The following is a 12,014-nucleotide window of genomic DNA, read 5'->3' as shown; positions in this document are numbered from 1 at the left end:
CTCCTCGCCAAAATAAGGAAAGAAAAACACTCCCCAACTGTTTTTTCCTGTGTCATATTGAATTACTTTCATTTAATCCCTCCTCACTCCTGATAAGCCTCTTAGGCCGGGTTCACACAATGTCTTTTGACACGTAATGTGGCACGTACACGCCGTGGGAGCTTTTGCAGGCTGTATACACTCCCATTGATTTCAATGGGAGCCGGGACCGTATACGCGGCGCTATTTTGCGGCCACCGCAAAATAGCGCCGCGTATACGGCCCGCAAAAGCTCCCGTGGTGTCTACATGCCACATTATGTGCCAAAAGACATTGTGTAAACCCGGCCTTAGGAGGTCTTCATTTTTTTTCTTTGTCTTCTTCCTCTAGATTTTCTCCTTTAGGGTAGGCAAAAGATTCTGCCGTGGGCTCCTTGCAGATGTCCCACTATTCTATCTTAAGGGAAGTAAAGCGGCTTCATACTCGCTGAGTCGATTCGTTTAGATGTAAAACTTCCTCTAAGTGCAAGCACCTTTCCTGTAGGAATTGTAACACTCCTTTATCTAATTGCTACCAGTCTGAAACTTGCTGTCAGTTTCGCCCTAAAGAACCTTCTGGGGAACCTACCATAAGAGGCGAAGTAATTTGGATGAAGGAGTATGCTCAGGATTCTATGAAGTACTTAAAAAAGTCCTTATGCCAACAAAAAAGATGCAACAATGTGAAAAATGTATCCAGCAAACCAAAAGTTTAAATATAACTTTTACTTCATTTATAAAAAATAAAAAGACACTCTTACATTGTGTGTCCAGGATACAAGAGCATAGTCCAAAGCTTACGCGTTTCTGAACTCCTTTTGTTGTCCCTTACTCATAGCTAAGTAAGTCAGATACACAAACTTATTTAAATAGAGCCATTAACCACACCCCATGTTCACCATGTTAACCCTTGTGAGGGCTAACCAAGGATCATATAACAAGAGGGAAGTTACAAACAACTACAATCTGATATAACATTTACAAGGTAGTTTCACAACACTATAAGCAACAGAAATACAATATTATCTTCCTTCCACTCAATTACTTGGAATACCAACTACTGAAATATAGGAGCTGTTGTTCTCATACTTTCAATGTGTTATATTACATTATTGCACTATTACCTTATTGCCTTTTTGCGTTTACTAGGCTCTCATATTTTGTTCTTTGTTTATCATATGTCTCGACTACATTATTCCACAATTTTGTAATTTTGTATTATTTCTGCCTTGATACTGGCACTTTCTCATGGAAAATTGTAAAACCTTGCTCAAAATAAAGTATAAAAAAAAAAAAAAGAAATACAATATTATAAGATATAAAAAACAAAGGCAAAGGACAAAACCGCACATAGACCAAAGATATGACCTACAAGAGTCTCAGATTAGGATGACCAAAAAGAGAAAATTTGCAGGAGACTCTGATGATTATCAAACGGGTTTTGTATATAAGAGACTACACTTTAAAGGAACATACACACCAAAATCAATTTTATAGAAACGTGACCAAAGACGCAGTTTCTTTCAGCTCGAATGATAAAGAATCTGACACTTCACAGAGTTATAGAAGTGACTTTTCTTCAGACAGCTCAGTGGATTACTCTGAGAACTCACCTGGCAACTCCTTGCGCTCATAGGGAGCATTCACACGGTGTTACGTGCCGCGAGATTTGGCACGTAGACGCCGCGTGACCCTTTGCGTGCCGTACACGCTCCCATTCATTTCAATGGGAGCGGGGAGCATATGCGCCGCGCTAGTTTGCGGCCGTGAATAAATGCACGGCCGCAAACTAGCGCGGCGCATACGCTGCCCGCTCCCATTGAAATGAATGGGAGCGTGTACGGCACGCAAAGGGTCACGCGGCGTCTACGTGCCAAATCTCGCGGCACGTAACACCGTGTGAATGCTCCCATACAGAGGATCAAAAAACGGGGCCGCAGAGCGAGAGTTAAACAACGGAAAAGATCCCGGAAAGAGATATTCAACAAGATCTTATCACAGGAAAACTTAGAACATGCACAGACTACAGAGGATGAAAATAATTTTGATGATGTTATAATAATAATAATAAATTTTATTTATATACGCCAACAGCGCTTTGTAGGGTTCAAATACAGACAGAAAGATGCATTACAAAGACAGTCATTTCACACAATGGGACTGAGGGCCCTGCTTGCAAGAGCTTACAATCTATGAGGTAGAGGGGGTGACACAAGAGGTAGCAGGGGCGGCATTGCTTATACAGAGGTCAGACACTTTTGTTACTGTCATTACACAAACATAAAACTTTATAAGCCATCACTAGTGGTGTCCTTTAACATGTGGATGGAGCTTGGACCTATAAAGTTAGCCTGAAATGTGGGAGCGGGGACAGAGAAAGGTTAAATTTTGGGGATTCTAATTATAGTACGGAAGGGTTTACGTTAGAAATTGTGATAGGCCTGTCTGAAAAGATGCGTCTTTAGTTTGCGTTTGAAACTGTAGAAATTGGGAGTTAATCTGATTGTCCGGGGTAGAGCATTCCAGAGAAGTGGTGCAACTCGGGAGAAGTCTTGTATACGAGCGTGGGAGGTTCTGATAACAGAGGATGTAAGTGTTAGGTCATTGAGTGAACAGAGAACACGGGGTGGGCGGTAGACAGAGATGAGGGAGGAAATGTAGGGAGGTGCAGCATTATGGAGAGCCTTGTGGATGAAGGTGATAACTTTATATTTTATTCTATAATGAATAGGCAGCCAATGTAGCGACTGGCACAGACTAGAGGCATCGCTGTAGCATCTAGACTGATAGATGAGCCTGGCCGCTGCATTCAGAATAGATTGTAGAGGGGAGAGTTTAGTGAGGGGAAGACCAATTAGTAAGGAGTTACTGTAGTCAAGGCGAGAATGAATCAGAGAGACAATAAGTGTCTTTAGTGTATCTCTGGTAAGGAAAGGGCATATTCTGGAGATGTTTTTGAGGTGGAGGTGACATGAACGTGCGAGTGATTCAATGTGAGAGGTGAAGGAAAGGTCTGCGTCAAACATGACCCCAAGGCAGCGGGCATGCTGCCTAGGAGTTATAGTAAGGCCTGAGACTACAATGGATATATCAGGGACAGATCTATTAGATGGTGGAAACAGTAGTAGTTCAGTCTTAGAGAGATTTAGTTTAAGATAGAGCGAGGACATGATATTAGAGACAGCAGAAAGACAGTCACTGGTGTTCTGTATTAGTGCAGGGGTGATGTCACGGGAAGATGTGTATAATTGGGTGTCATCAGCATAAAGATGGTACCTGAAGCCAAATCTGGCAATGGTTTGTCCAATGGGGCTGTGTAGAGAGAAAAGAGCAGGGGGCCTAGGACCGAGCCCTGAGGGACCCCAACAGCAAGGGAAAGAGGGGAGGAAACAGAGCCCGCAAATGATACACTGAAGGTGCGGTATGAGAGATAAGAGGAGAACCAGGAGAGCGCAGTGTCATTGAGGCTGAGAGAATTCCCCATTGGATTTAGCCATTAGGAGATCATTGGAGACTTTTGTGAGAGCCGTTTCAATAGAGTGCAGAGTGCGGAAACCAGATTGTAAGGGGTCAAGCAGAGAGTTAGCAGAGAGATAGCGGATTAAACGAGAATAGATCAGGCGTTCCAAGAGTTTAGAGATGAAGGGGAGGTTAGAGACGGGTCGATAGTTAGCAGCACAGGACGGGTCCAGGGAGGGTTTTTTCAATAGCGGAGTTATAACAGCATGCTTGAAGGAGGATGGGAAGATTCCAGAAGAGAGAGAGAGGTTAAATATTTTAGTAAGGTAAGTCGTGACAGCAGGCGAGAGAGATTGGAGAAGGTATGAGGGGAAGGGGTCACTACTGCAGGTTGTAGGGCGAGATGAAGAAAGTAGCTGGGAGACTTCCTCTTCTGTAACAGGTTCAAAAGATGAGAATGGACAGTCTGAAGTGCGGTTGGTGAGGGGATCAGTACTATGGTAGGTGTGGGAATCAATGCCACCTGGGGCTTGGGCAGTAATTTCCTGACGGATCTTATCAATTTTATCATGGAAATAAGTGGCCAGGTCATCAGCACTAAGGTCTGTTATCAACATCTTTTTCATTAACGACAGATCAACTGAAAATTCTTTCTAAGGGACTGAAATTTGTCCCTACTAGTAGCTTTGATATTTTTCAAACTTTGCTGGACGTTAATAAGTTCATCCGCTTATTAAATGTGAAAAAAACATTTTTTTGATGATGATAAATCTTATCATTCAAAATCTATACATGTCTCTTCGTGTGATGATACAAATAATGATCATAATGAATTTTCGGGTTTACAATTTCAGGAACAGGTGGCAACCCTACAATGAATGGACCTTGTTTATCACAGTGATTCGGGTTCGGAAAAGGATGTACATACTACCAATGTCAGGACTCATAACCCCACCTTCTACCCCGCTCTCCAGTCTTTAGTCTCTTCCAACATAATGTGGAAAGAGACCTAAAATCTTTAAAAGACTCATTAAGTGAGAAAAAATCTCATCAAAATTTAACTACAAAAGAAAAACAAGCTTTAGATCAATTAAAAACTAATAACAATATAACTATCAAGATGGCGGACAAGGGGGGGAAGGTGGTCGTTATGGATTCTGAGGATTACAAGAAATCATGCATTGCTCTGTTGAATGATCGAAATACATACAGAAAATTAGATCACAACCCCACCATGTGTTTTTGTAAGCTCCTGGAAGATTTGGTTATGGAAGGGGTTAACCAAAGTATTATCCCTGAGTCCAAAAACAAAATCTTATCAATAAATTTCCCATAATTCCAGTCTTCCATGGGTTACCAAAAACTCACAAACAAACCTTTCCACCACCTTTACGTCCTATAATAGCCAGTATTAGCTCCTATAGTGAAAATTGATGTGCATGGGTCGATGAACTATTGCAGCCTCTGGTACATAGAGTTGCAGGCTATATCAAGGATTCAAAAGAATTATTGAAGTTATTTTGTGATTTCTCTTGGGGTCCGCTTGACTCTTGGCTGTCGTGTAAATTCACTGTATTCAAGTATTCCACATCAACAGGCAATTACGGCACTTTCTTACCATCTATATCGCTACACCTCATATACTGCAGAATTATGTGAATACATCATACAAGTAAGGGGGCGTTCACACTACCGTCTGTGTCCGACAGGTAGTGTCCGCTCCTAGTGTCCGTTCAAAATCTGGCACGGACATTAGGAGCGGACACTAGCTGTGTCCGTGACACCTGTCATTTATTTAAATGGCGATCAGGTGCGTTCTTTTGCACTCCGTGCCCTTCCTTCACTGTCCACATGTAAAGATGTCCGACTTTTCAAGCGGACAGAAAACCCAACATGCTGAAGATCACAGAAATGCAATATTTCTGGTTAATCAAACCCTTTGTATCCCAGAGATTCACATACCCAGGTCTTTGTTTACACACAAATGATAATCTCGTTATTCCAGCAGGGGGTCTGCTAAAGATGGAGCTAGGTCAAACAAAAGAAAATATGGTTAGGACTGTTTCCCCAGAAAAACATGCTACAGTCAACCCGATAAATTCCTCAGGTGTACAAAGCCAAGACGCACGTTTCCAGTCCAAACATTGTGTTGTGGAGACCAGGGGAGAGGTCCAGACACTTAACTCATTACCCAAAGGGGATTGGAGTGTCATCTTTGGTGTCTACACGATGGGGACCTTACTACGAACCCCATCATACCCCTGGTTTGACACTATGATCATCTGATGAGGAATTAGGACTGTTCATATTTATTAGGTTTCAAGATGGAGGGCTGTGTATATCCCTAATGACATCACTCTGGGAGAAGACCACGATAATATATGGTTTCACCTTGGAGGGAAATCTCTCTCTTTTGTCTTGAACACTATGTGAGCACAGGGGTGAACCTTCCCCTTTCGCCGCCCGAGGCGAACAAACAGAAAGCCGCCCCCCCCCCCCAGGAGGAGGGGGCATGATGGAGCAGAGGGGGCAGGGCTAAGAGAAGGGGGCGGAACTTAGCGGCGTTCGCAGGCAGAGAGCAGGCATGGAGATGACCTGCTCTCTGCCTGAGTGTGAGGGGAGGCTGCTGGAGCAGCGCTGCTCCAGTGGCCTCCCCAATCCACCGCTCGGTGCTAAGCCAGTCCAGGACAGCTTGTCCTGGATTGGCTTAGGTAAGTAAAAATGCCGCGGAGGTGCGGCGCTGTGTGAGCAGCACATGATTTTTGCTGCCCCTGCCTGGGGGGGAAAAAGGGGTTACTTAGCAAAGACTCAGCAAGCATGTGAAAGACACATGCTTTTTGGACTGATTTAAGAAAGTGCCCTGCAGCCTAGGAATGAAGCCCCAGCGAACCAAACCATCACTTCATTTGGTATTATACCTTTTCTTTTATTCCCAATTTTCTTTTATGTACTGTATTATACTGTAACTATATTTGCTTATCCACTGATATACACTGTTCAAAAAAATAAAGGGAACACTCCAATAACACATCCTAGATCTGAGTGAATTAAATATTCTCATGGAATACTTTGTTCTGTACAAAGTTGAATGTGATAACAATAAAATCACACAAAAATCATCAAATTTATTAACCAATGGAGGCCTGGATTTGGAGTCACCCCCAAAATTAAAGTGGAAAAACACACTACAGGCTGATCCAACTTCGATGTAATGTCCTTAAAACATTTGGAGTCGGGAAGGAATTTTCCCCCTGAAATGGGGCAATTGGCATGAGCCTCATGGGGTTTTTTGCCTTCCCCTGGATCAACACTGTAGGGATTGTAGGGTTATAGGTTGGACTAGATGGACTGATGTCTTTATACAACCTCATATACTATGTAACTATGTAACTGTTCACCAACATTACTTTGCACCACAGACTGTCCAGGAGTTGGCAGATGCTTTAGTCCAGGTCTGGGAGGAGATCCCTCAGGAGACCAACCACAACCTAATCAGGAGCATGCCCAGGCATTGTAGGGAGGTCATACAGGCACGTGGAGAACACACACACTACTGAGCCTCATTTTGACATGTTTTAAGGACATTACATCAAAGTTGGATCACTCTATAGTGTGTTTTTCCACTTTAATTTTGGGGGTGACTCCAAATCCAGGCCTCCATTGGTTAATAAATTTGATTACCATTGATGATTTTTGTGTGATTTTATTGTCATCACATTCAACCTTGTACAGAACAAAGTATTCAATGAGAATATTTCATTCACTCAGATTTAGGATGTGTTATTTGAGTGTTCCCATTATTTTTTTGGAAGTGTATATTTCTGTATATGTTTTTGGCTAGTACCGACCCACTTGGGTTAATAAATGTATCCAATTTATAAAGCTCATTTTATGAGCCCAGACACTGACGGGACATGAGTGGAAGGTAAGAAAGGTGATCTCAAGTGTGCCAAACAGCTTTGGTAAAGTGAGATCCTTCACATTGGTGACAGCGTGGTGGGATAAAGAATAACAGTGTTTTGGGTGCGGTATCTCTCAGATGAGGGTTGCGGCAACCCTATGAATCGAGCTCAGTACTAGATCAAGCTTTAACATACGGCAAAAGTTTGATATGGTGCTGTTCCCTCCCTTTTTCTTTGTATTTCTATCCTATCTTTTATTTGGCAAGACCTCCAGTGGATGGCTGGTGGTCTGAGAAGCAGAACCAGAGAAATTTAACAACTTGCTTAGGACTTACTGTAACCACCTTTGAGGGCCTCGAGGATTTGATGATCAAAAAGCAGTTCCTCCATGTGTGTCATATGCCAGGTTGTGTGTGACCAGGAGCTCAAGACAGAAGACTAATCTTTACAGATTGCAGACTGCCGTGCAGCCAACAGGATGCCAAAGACCAGGAGAGGAGCCACACTGCAAAGACCCCCAATCTGGAAGAAGAAGCAAAGCAGGAGTTCATCACAGCCTTTTGTCTTTAAGCTGGGTGAGACTGTTCCAGTGAGGAGGAGGGGTAAAGTCATGCAGGGATTAAGAGACTCAAGTGCAAGTTGTTCACTGGCCTGGCCAGAAGTGATAGACTCTGAGGACATTATTCCTGGAAAGACTTTCCCTGTGGCAGGGGTGGTTGGATGCCATCCAGGAGTACCCGTTCATATGGACTGGTGTGCTGGGGGTGGGATCCAAGAAGGTGGTGTGTTGAATGCATTATCTGTCACTGGATTGTTTGGGGATGGTTTGGGTGAATATGATCTATATCATTTGCCCAAGGTATCACCATCACCCACACGAGTACATGATGTAATGGTCATAGGCCCAGGAGGACAGTGTGACTGGGATGGAGGATAGGTGGTGGTTAAACCTGTGCTAGAACCAGAGATGTCCCCATGTAAGGGGAAGGAAAGGAATCCCCCAGAGCCCTCTCAGGTAGCGGCTAGTGTTGGAGAGATCCTGAGAGGCTGCCGGGATGGAGTAACTGAACCGGTACTTCAAGGACCTGGGGTTGTGAGTGTGGATCTGTGGCATTCCAGCACTCCGGGAGACCCAGAGCAGACTACAGGTAGCCAGGTGTGCAGGGTTCAAAATCGGAGCCTTAGAAGAGTTTCCACTCAGACTAGCGGAGAGCAGGGTATCAGTGAGCCTGGAAGCGGTTCAGGTACCAAGGCCTGTCCTGAGGGTGTGAGGCAGCAGAGGTGTGTGAGGAAGGTGAACGTAGGAATCTCTAGTACTCTAGGCCTCTAGTATCTCACATCTGTGTAAGTGAAACACTAACTAAATTCTCCTACATAGCATTACAAGTTGTGCAGTACCCACAAAATTGGACAGTTTATAACGGTATACAGGAGAAATCAATCAGTGTTTCACTTACATAGAAGTAAGACACTACTGGCCAGGGATTCGATTGTACACACATCCACAGACACCATGTCTCACCACCCTTAGTATCACATATCAGATTAAGTGAAATTTATAAAAAAAAAAGACGCCTAGGCGTTCATAGTCTGTAACGGTGCTTGCTTCCCTCCATAACAAACAGCACCTGATCTTACATCAGGCATGGAGAGCTGTAACTGTACATTGGGTAGGACTCTCTCAAAGCGAACTGTCCAACACCTGACAACTTTTATTCATATGTCCTAGTCTAGTTAAGGTGACCTGTGCACTTTCTGAACATTGGATGTTTGCCTTGTCAATTATTCTGCCTCATGTGGAGCCAGCATTTATTTTCTACATACTGTGGGAAGCAGACTGCACTTCCTTATACATTAGGCTGCCAAAAAATGTACAATATATGCATGACATATGCTCTATATTTACAATGTGGTCATTGACTGGTACACAGGTATATTACTGTAAATTATAGTGGCATGTCAGAGGTAAATGCTCCTGATATATACCTCAGAAGTTTAGGTTTATGGTGATTAAATCGTGTCAGAAATGTCACTGAAAAGAATATGGTAGTAACTAGAGATGAGCGAACAGTGAAATATTCGATATTCAATTCAAATAGCCCATCAATATTCAACTATTCGAACGAATATCGAATCCCATTATAGTCTATGGGGAAAAATGTTCGTTTCAGGGGAAACCACTATTCGACTAAGGAGGGTCACCAAGTCCACTATGACACCTTAGCAAATGATGACAGCACCTCTGGAATGCAACTGGGACAGCAGGGGAAGCATGCCTGGGGGCATCTAACATGCCCAAGTCACAGTTTTACTCCACTATCACAGCCTATCAACTAGACACTTTCCACACTTAAAAAGACCTCTATGAAAGTGGAAAAACACCTGGAAACCTTCCTTCCTCCCCAATTGTATGGACAGAAACCCAAATTTTAAGCTAAAGAAAGATTAGCATGCGCTCATCACAGTCCCTGACTTGATACCTGTGTTAAGTAGAGTACCACACTGAACAGGACCAAGCACCAGGAACAGGTGTTACAATGGCTAGCAGATAATGCTTACAGCTCCTTATCCACCAGCCAGCCAGTCTGGTCCTCCTTCCTCCCAAGATGCCCAATCTTCCCAGCACAGTCATCCCACATTTCCCAACTCCCAGGAGATGTTTTCAGGTCCTTTAACTGTCCAACCACTTCACCAATCCCAGGAGCTACCAAACGACTTTGTGTGTCCTGTTGCTCAAACACTGGAGCATTCCACATCTCCGGGTGATTTAGTTGTTGTGGACCAGCAACCCGTCCTCAGTAACGCCAGTGCTGGCGCTGCAGTCCAGACCACCAGCCAGGTCACCTCCACATCTGCCTCTGACACTTTGGGGAGTTCACCCTCATCCTCCCCTTTTCCTGCCACTGCTCCTTTCGCCTGCACCATCATGCGCCTCTTCCCAGCAACTCCCCATCTCCCAGGCCTTTCATCATCAGCAGAAGTACAGCGGAACCCACCCACATGCCCAAGTCTTCAATGACCTCATCTTAAAACTGCTGGCCCAGGAGATGTTGCCGTCCTGGCTTGTGGAGACTCAGGCTTTCCGTGACCTGCTGGCAACTGCGGCTCCTCGCTATGTCGTCCCTACTTCTCCCAGTGTGCCGTCCACACCTTGCACCAGCACGTGTCCCGTAACATCAGGTGGGCCCTAAGTTCCGCGCTATGCACAAAGTTCCATTTGACCACCGAGGCGTGGACAAGTGCATGCGGCCAGGGATGCAACATCTCAATCACGGCATACTGGGTGAATTTAATTGAGGCTGGGACCAGGTTGCAAACTGTGGCGGACTGCCTTGTCTCCCCGCCCAACATTCCTGGCAGGAGTGCTGAAATACCACCCTCCTCCTCCTCCTCCACCGCCGTTAAATTGACCCCAGATACGAGCTGGAAACGCTGCAACACTGGCATGAGGAGACGTCAGCAGGCCGTGCTGAAGCTTATCAGCTTGGGGGACAGACAGCACTCTGCCTCCGAGGTGAGGGATGCCATCCTGGATGAGACGGCAATGTGGTTTTTGCTGCTGTACCTGGGCCCAGGCATGTTTCCATGTGTGACAATGGCCGGAACCTGGTAGCGGCTCTGGAGCTTGCCAGCCTCCAACAAGGTCCATGCCTGGCCCACTTTTTCAACTTAGTGTTGCAACGGCCTTTAAAAACGTACCTCAATGTTCTTGAGCTACTGGTGAAAGTGAGGTGCTTGTGCGCCCACTTTGGCAAGCCTACAGTAGCCGCTGCTAGCCTCAATACACTCCAGCAACGCCTACATCTGCCTGAAGCACTGGCTGTTTTTTCGAGGTCACCACACGCTGAAACCCTATATAACCTATGTTGAGCAGGGTGTGTGAGCAGCAGAGACCTTTGATGGAGTTCCAAATCCAAAAATCAAGGGTTCATCAAAGTCAGCTCCCTCAGTTTCTCAACCATGAGTGCCCATGGATGGCAGACTTATGTGAAATCCTATCCCATCCTTTCCACTGGACACTTTACAAACTCACTAGAACCTCTATGAAAGTGGATAAATAATTGGAAACCTTCATTCCTCTACATTAATATGGACAGAAACATAACTTTAAACCGAAAGAAACATTAGCATGCGCTCATCACAATTCCTGATTTGACAGCTGCGTTAAGCAGGGTGCAGGATACAACGCAGACCAGGCCCAAGCACCAGGAACAGGTGTTACAATGGCTAGCGGATAATGCTTCCAGCTGCTTTTCCAGTCAGCCACTACCTCCAGTCGTGTTTATACCCAAGAGTCCTTCCTCCCAACATGCGCAATCTTCCCAGCAGAGTCATCCCACCCTTGCCCCCTCCCAGGATTTATTTTCAGGTCTTTTTACTGTCTCTCCCTCTGTTGAACCACTTCCCGAATCCCAGGAGCTACCAGACGACTTTGTGTGTCCTGATGCCCAAATAATGGAGCATCCGCCATTTCCTGACAATTTTGTGGTTGTGGACCCGCAACCGGCGTTTCTCGGCCTCAGTGATGACGAGACACAGTTGCCATCAGGGCAAGCTGTGATTATGTGTGGTTTGCAGTAAGAGGAGAGTAAGCAATTGGAAGAGGAGTTGCCCAAGCCTTCAACGGCCTCATCTT

The sequence above is a fragment of the Leptodactylus fuscus genome, chromosome 2 (genome assembly GCF_031893055.1).
Source record: "Leptodactylus fuscus isolate aLepFus1 chromosome 2, aLepFus1.hap2, whole genome shotgun sequence".
Taxonomy (NCBI): domain Eukaryota; kingdom Metazoa; phylum Chordata; class Amphibia; order Anura; family Leptodactylidae; genus Leptodactylus; species Leptodactylus fuscus.
Note: the sequence above shows the minus strand (reverse complement) of the source record.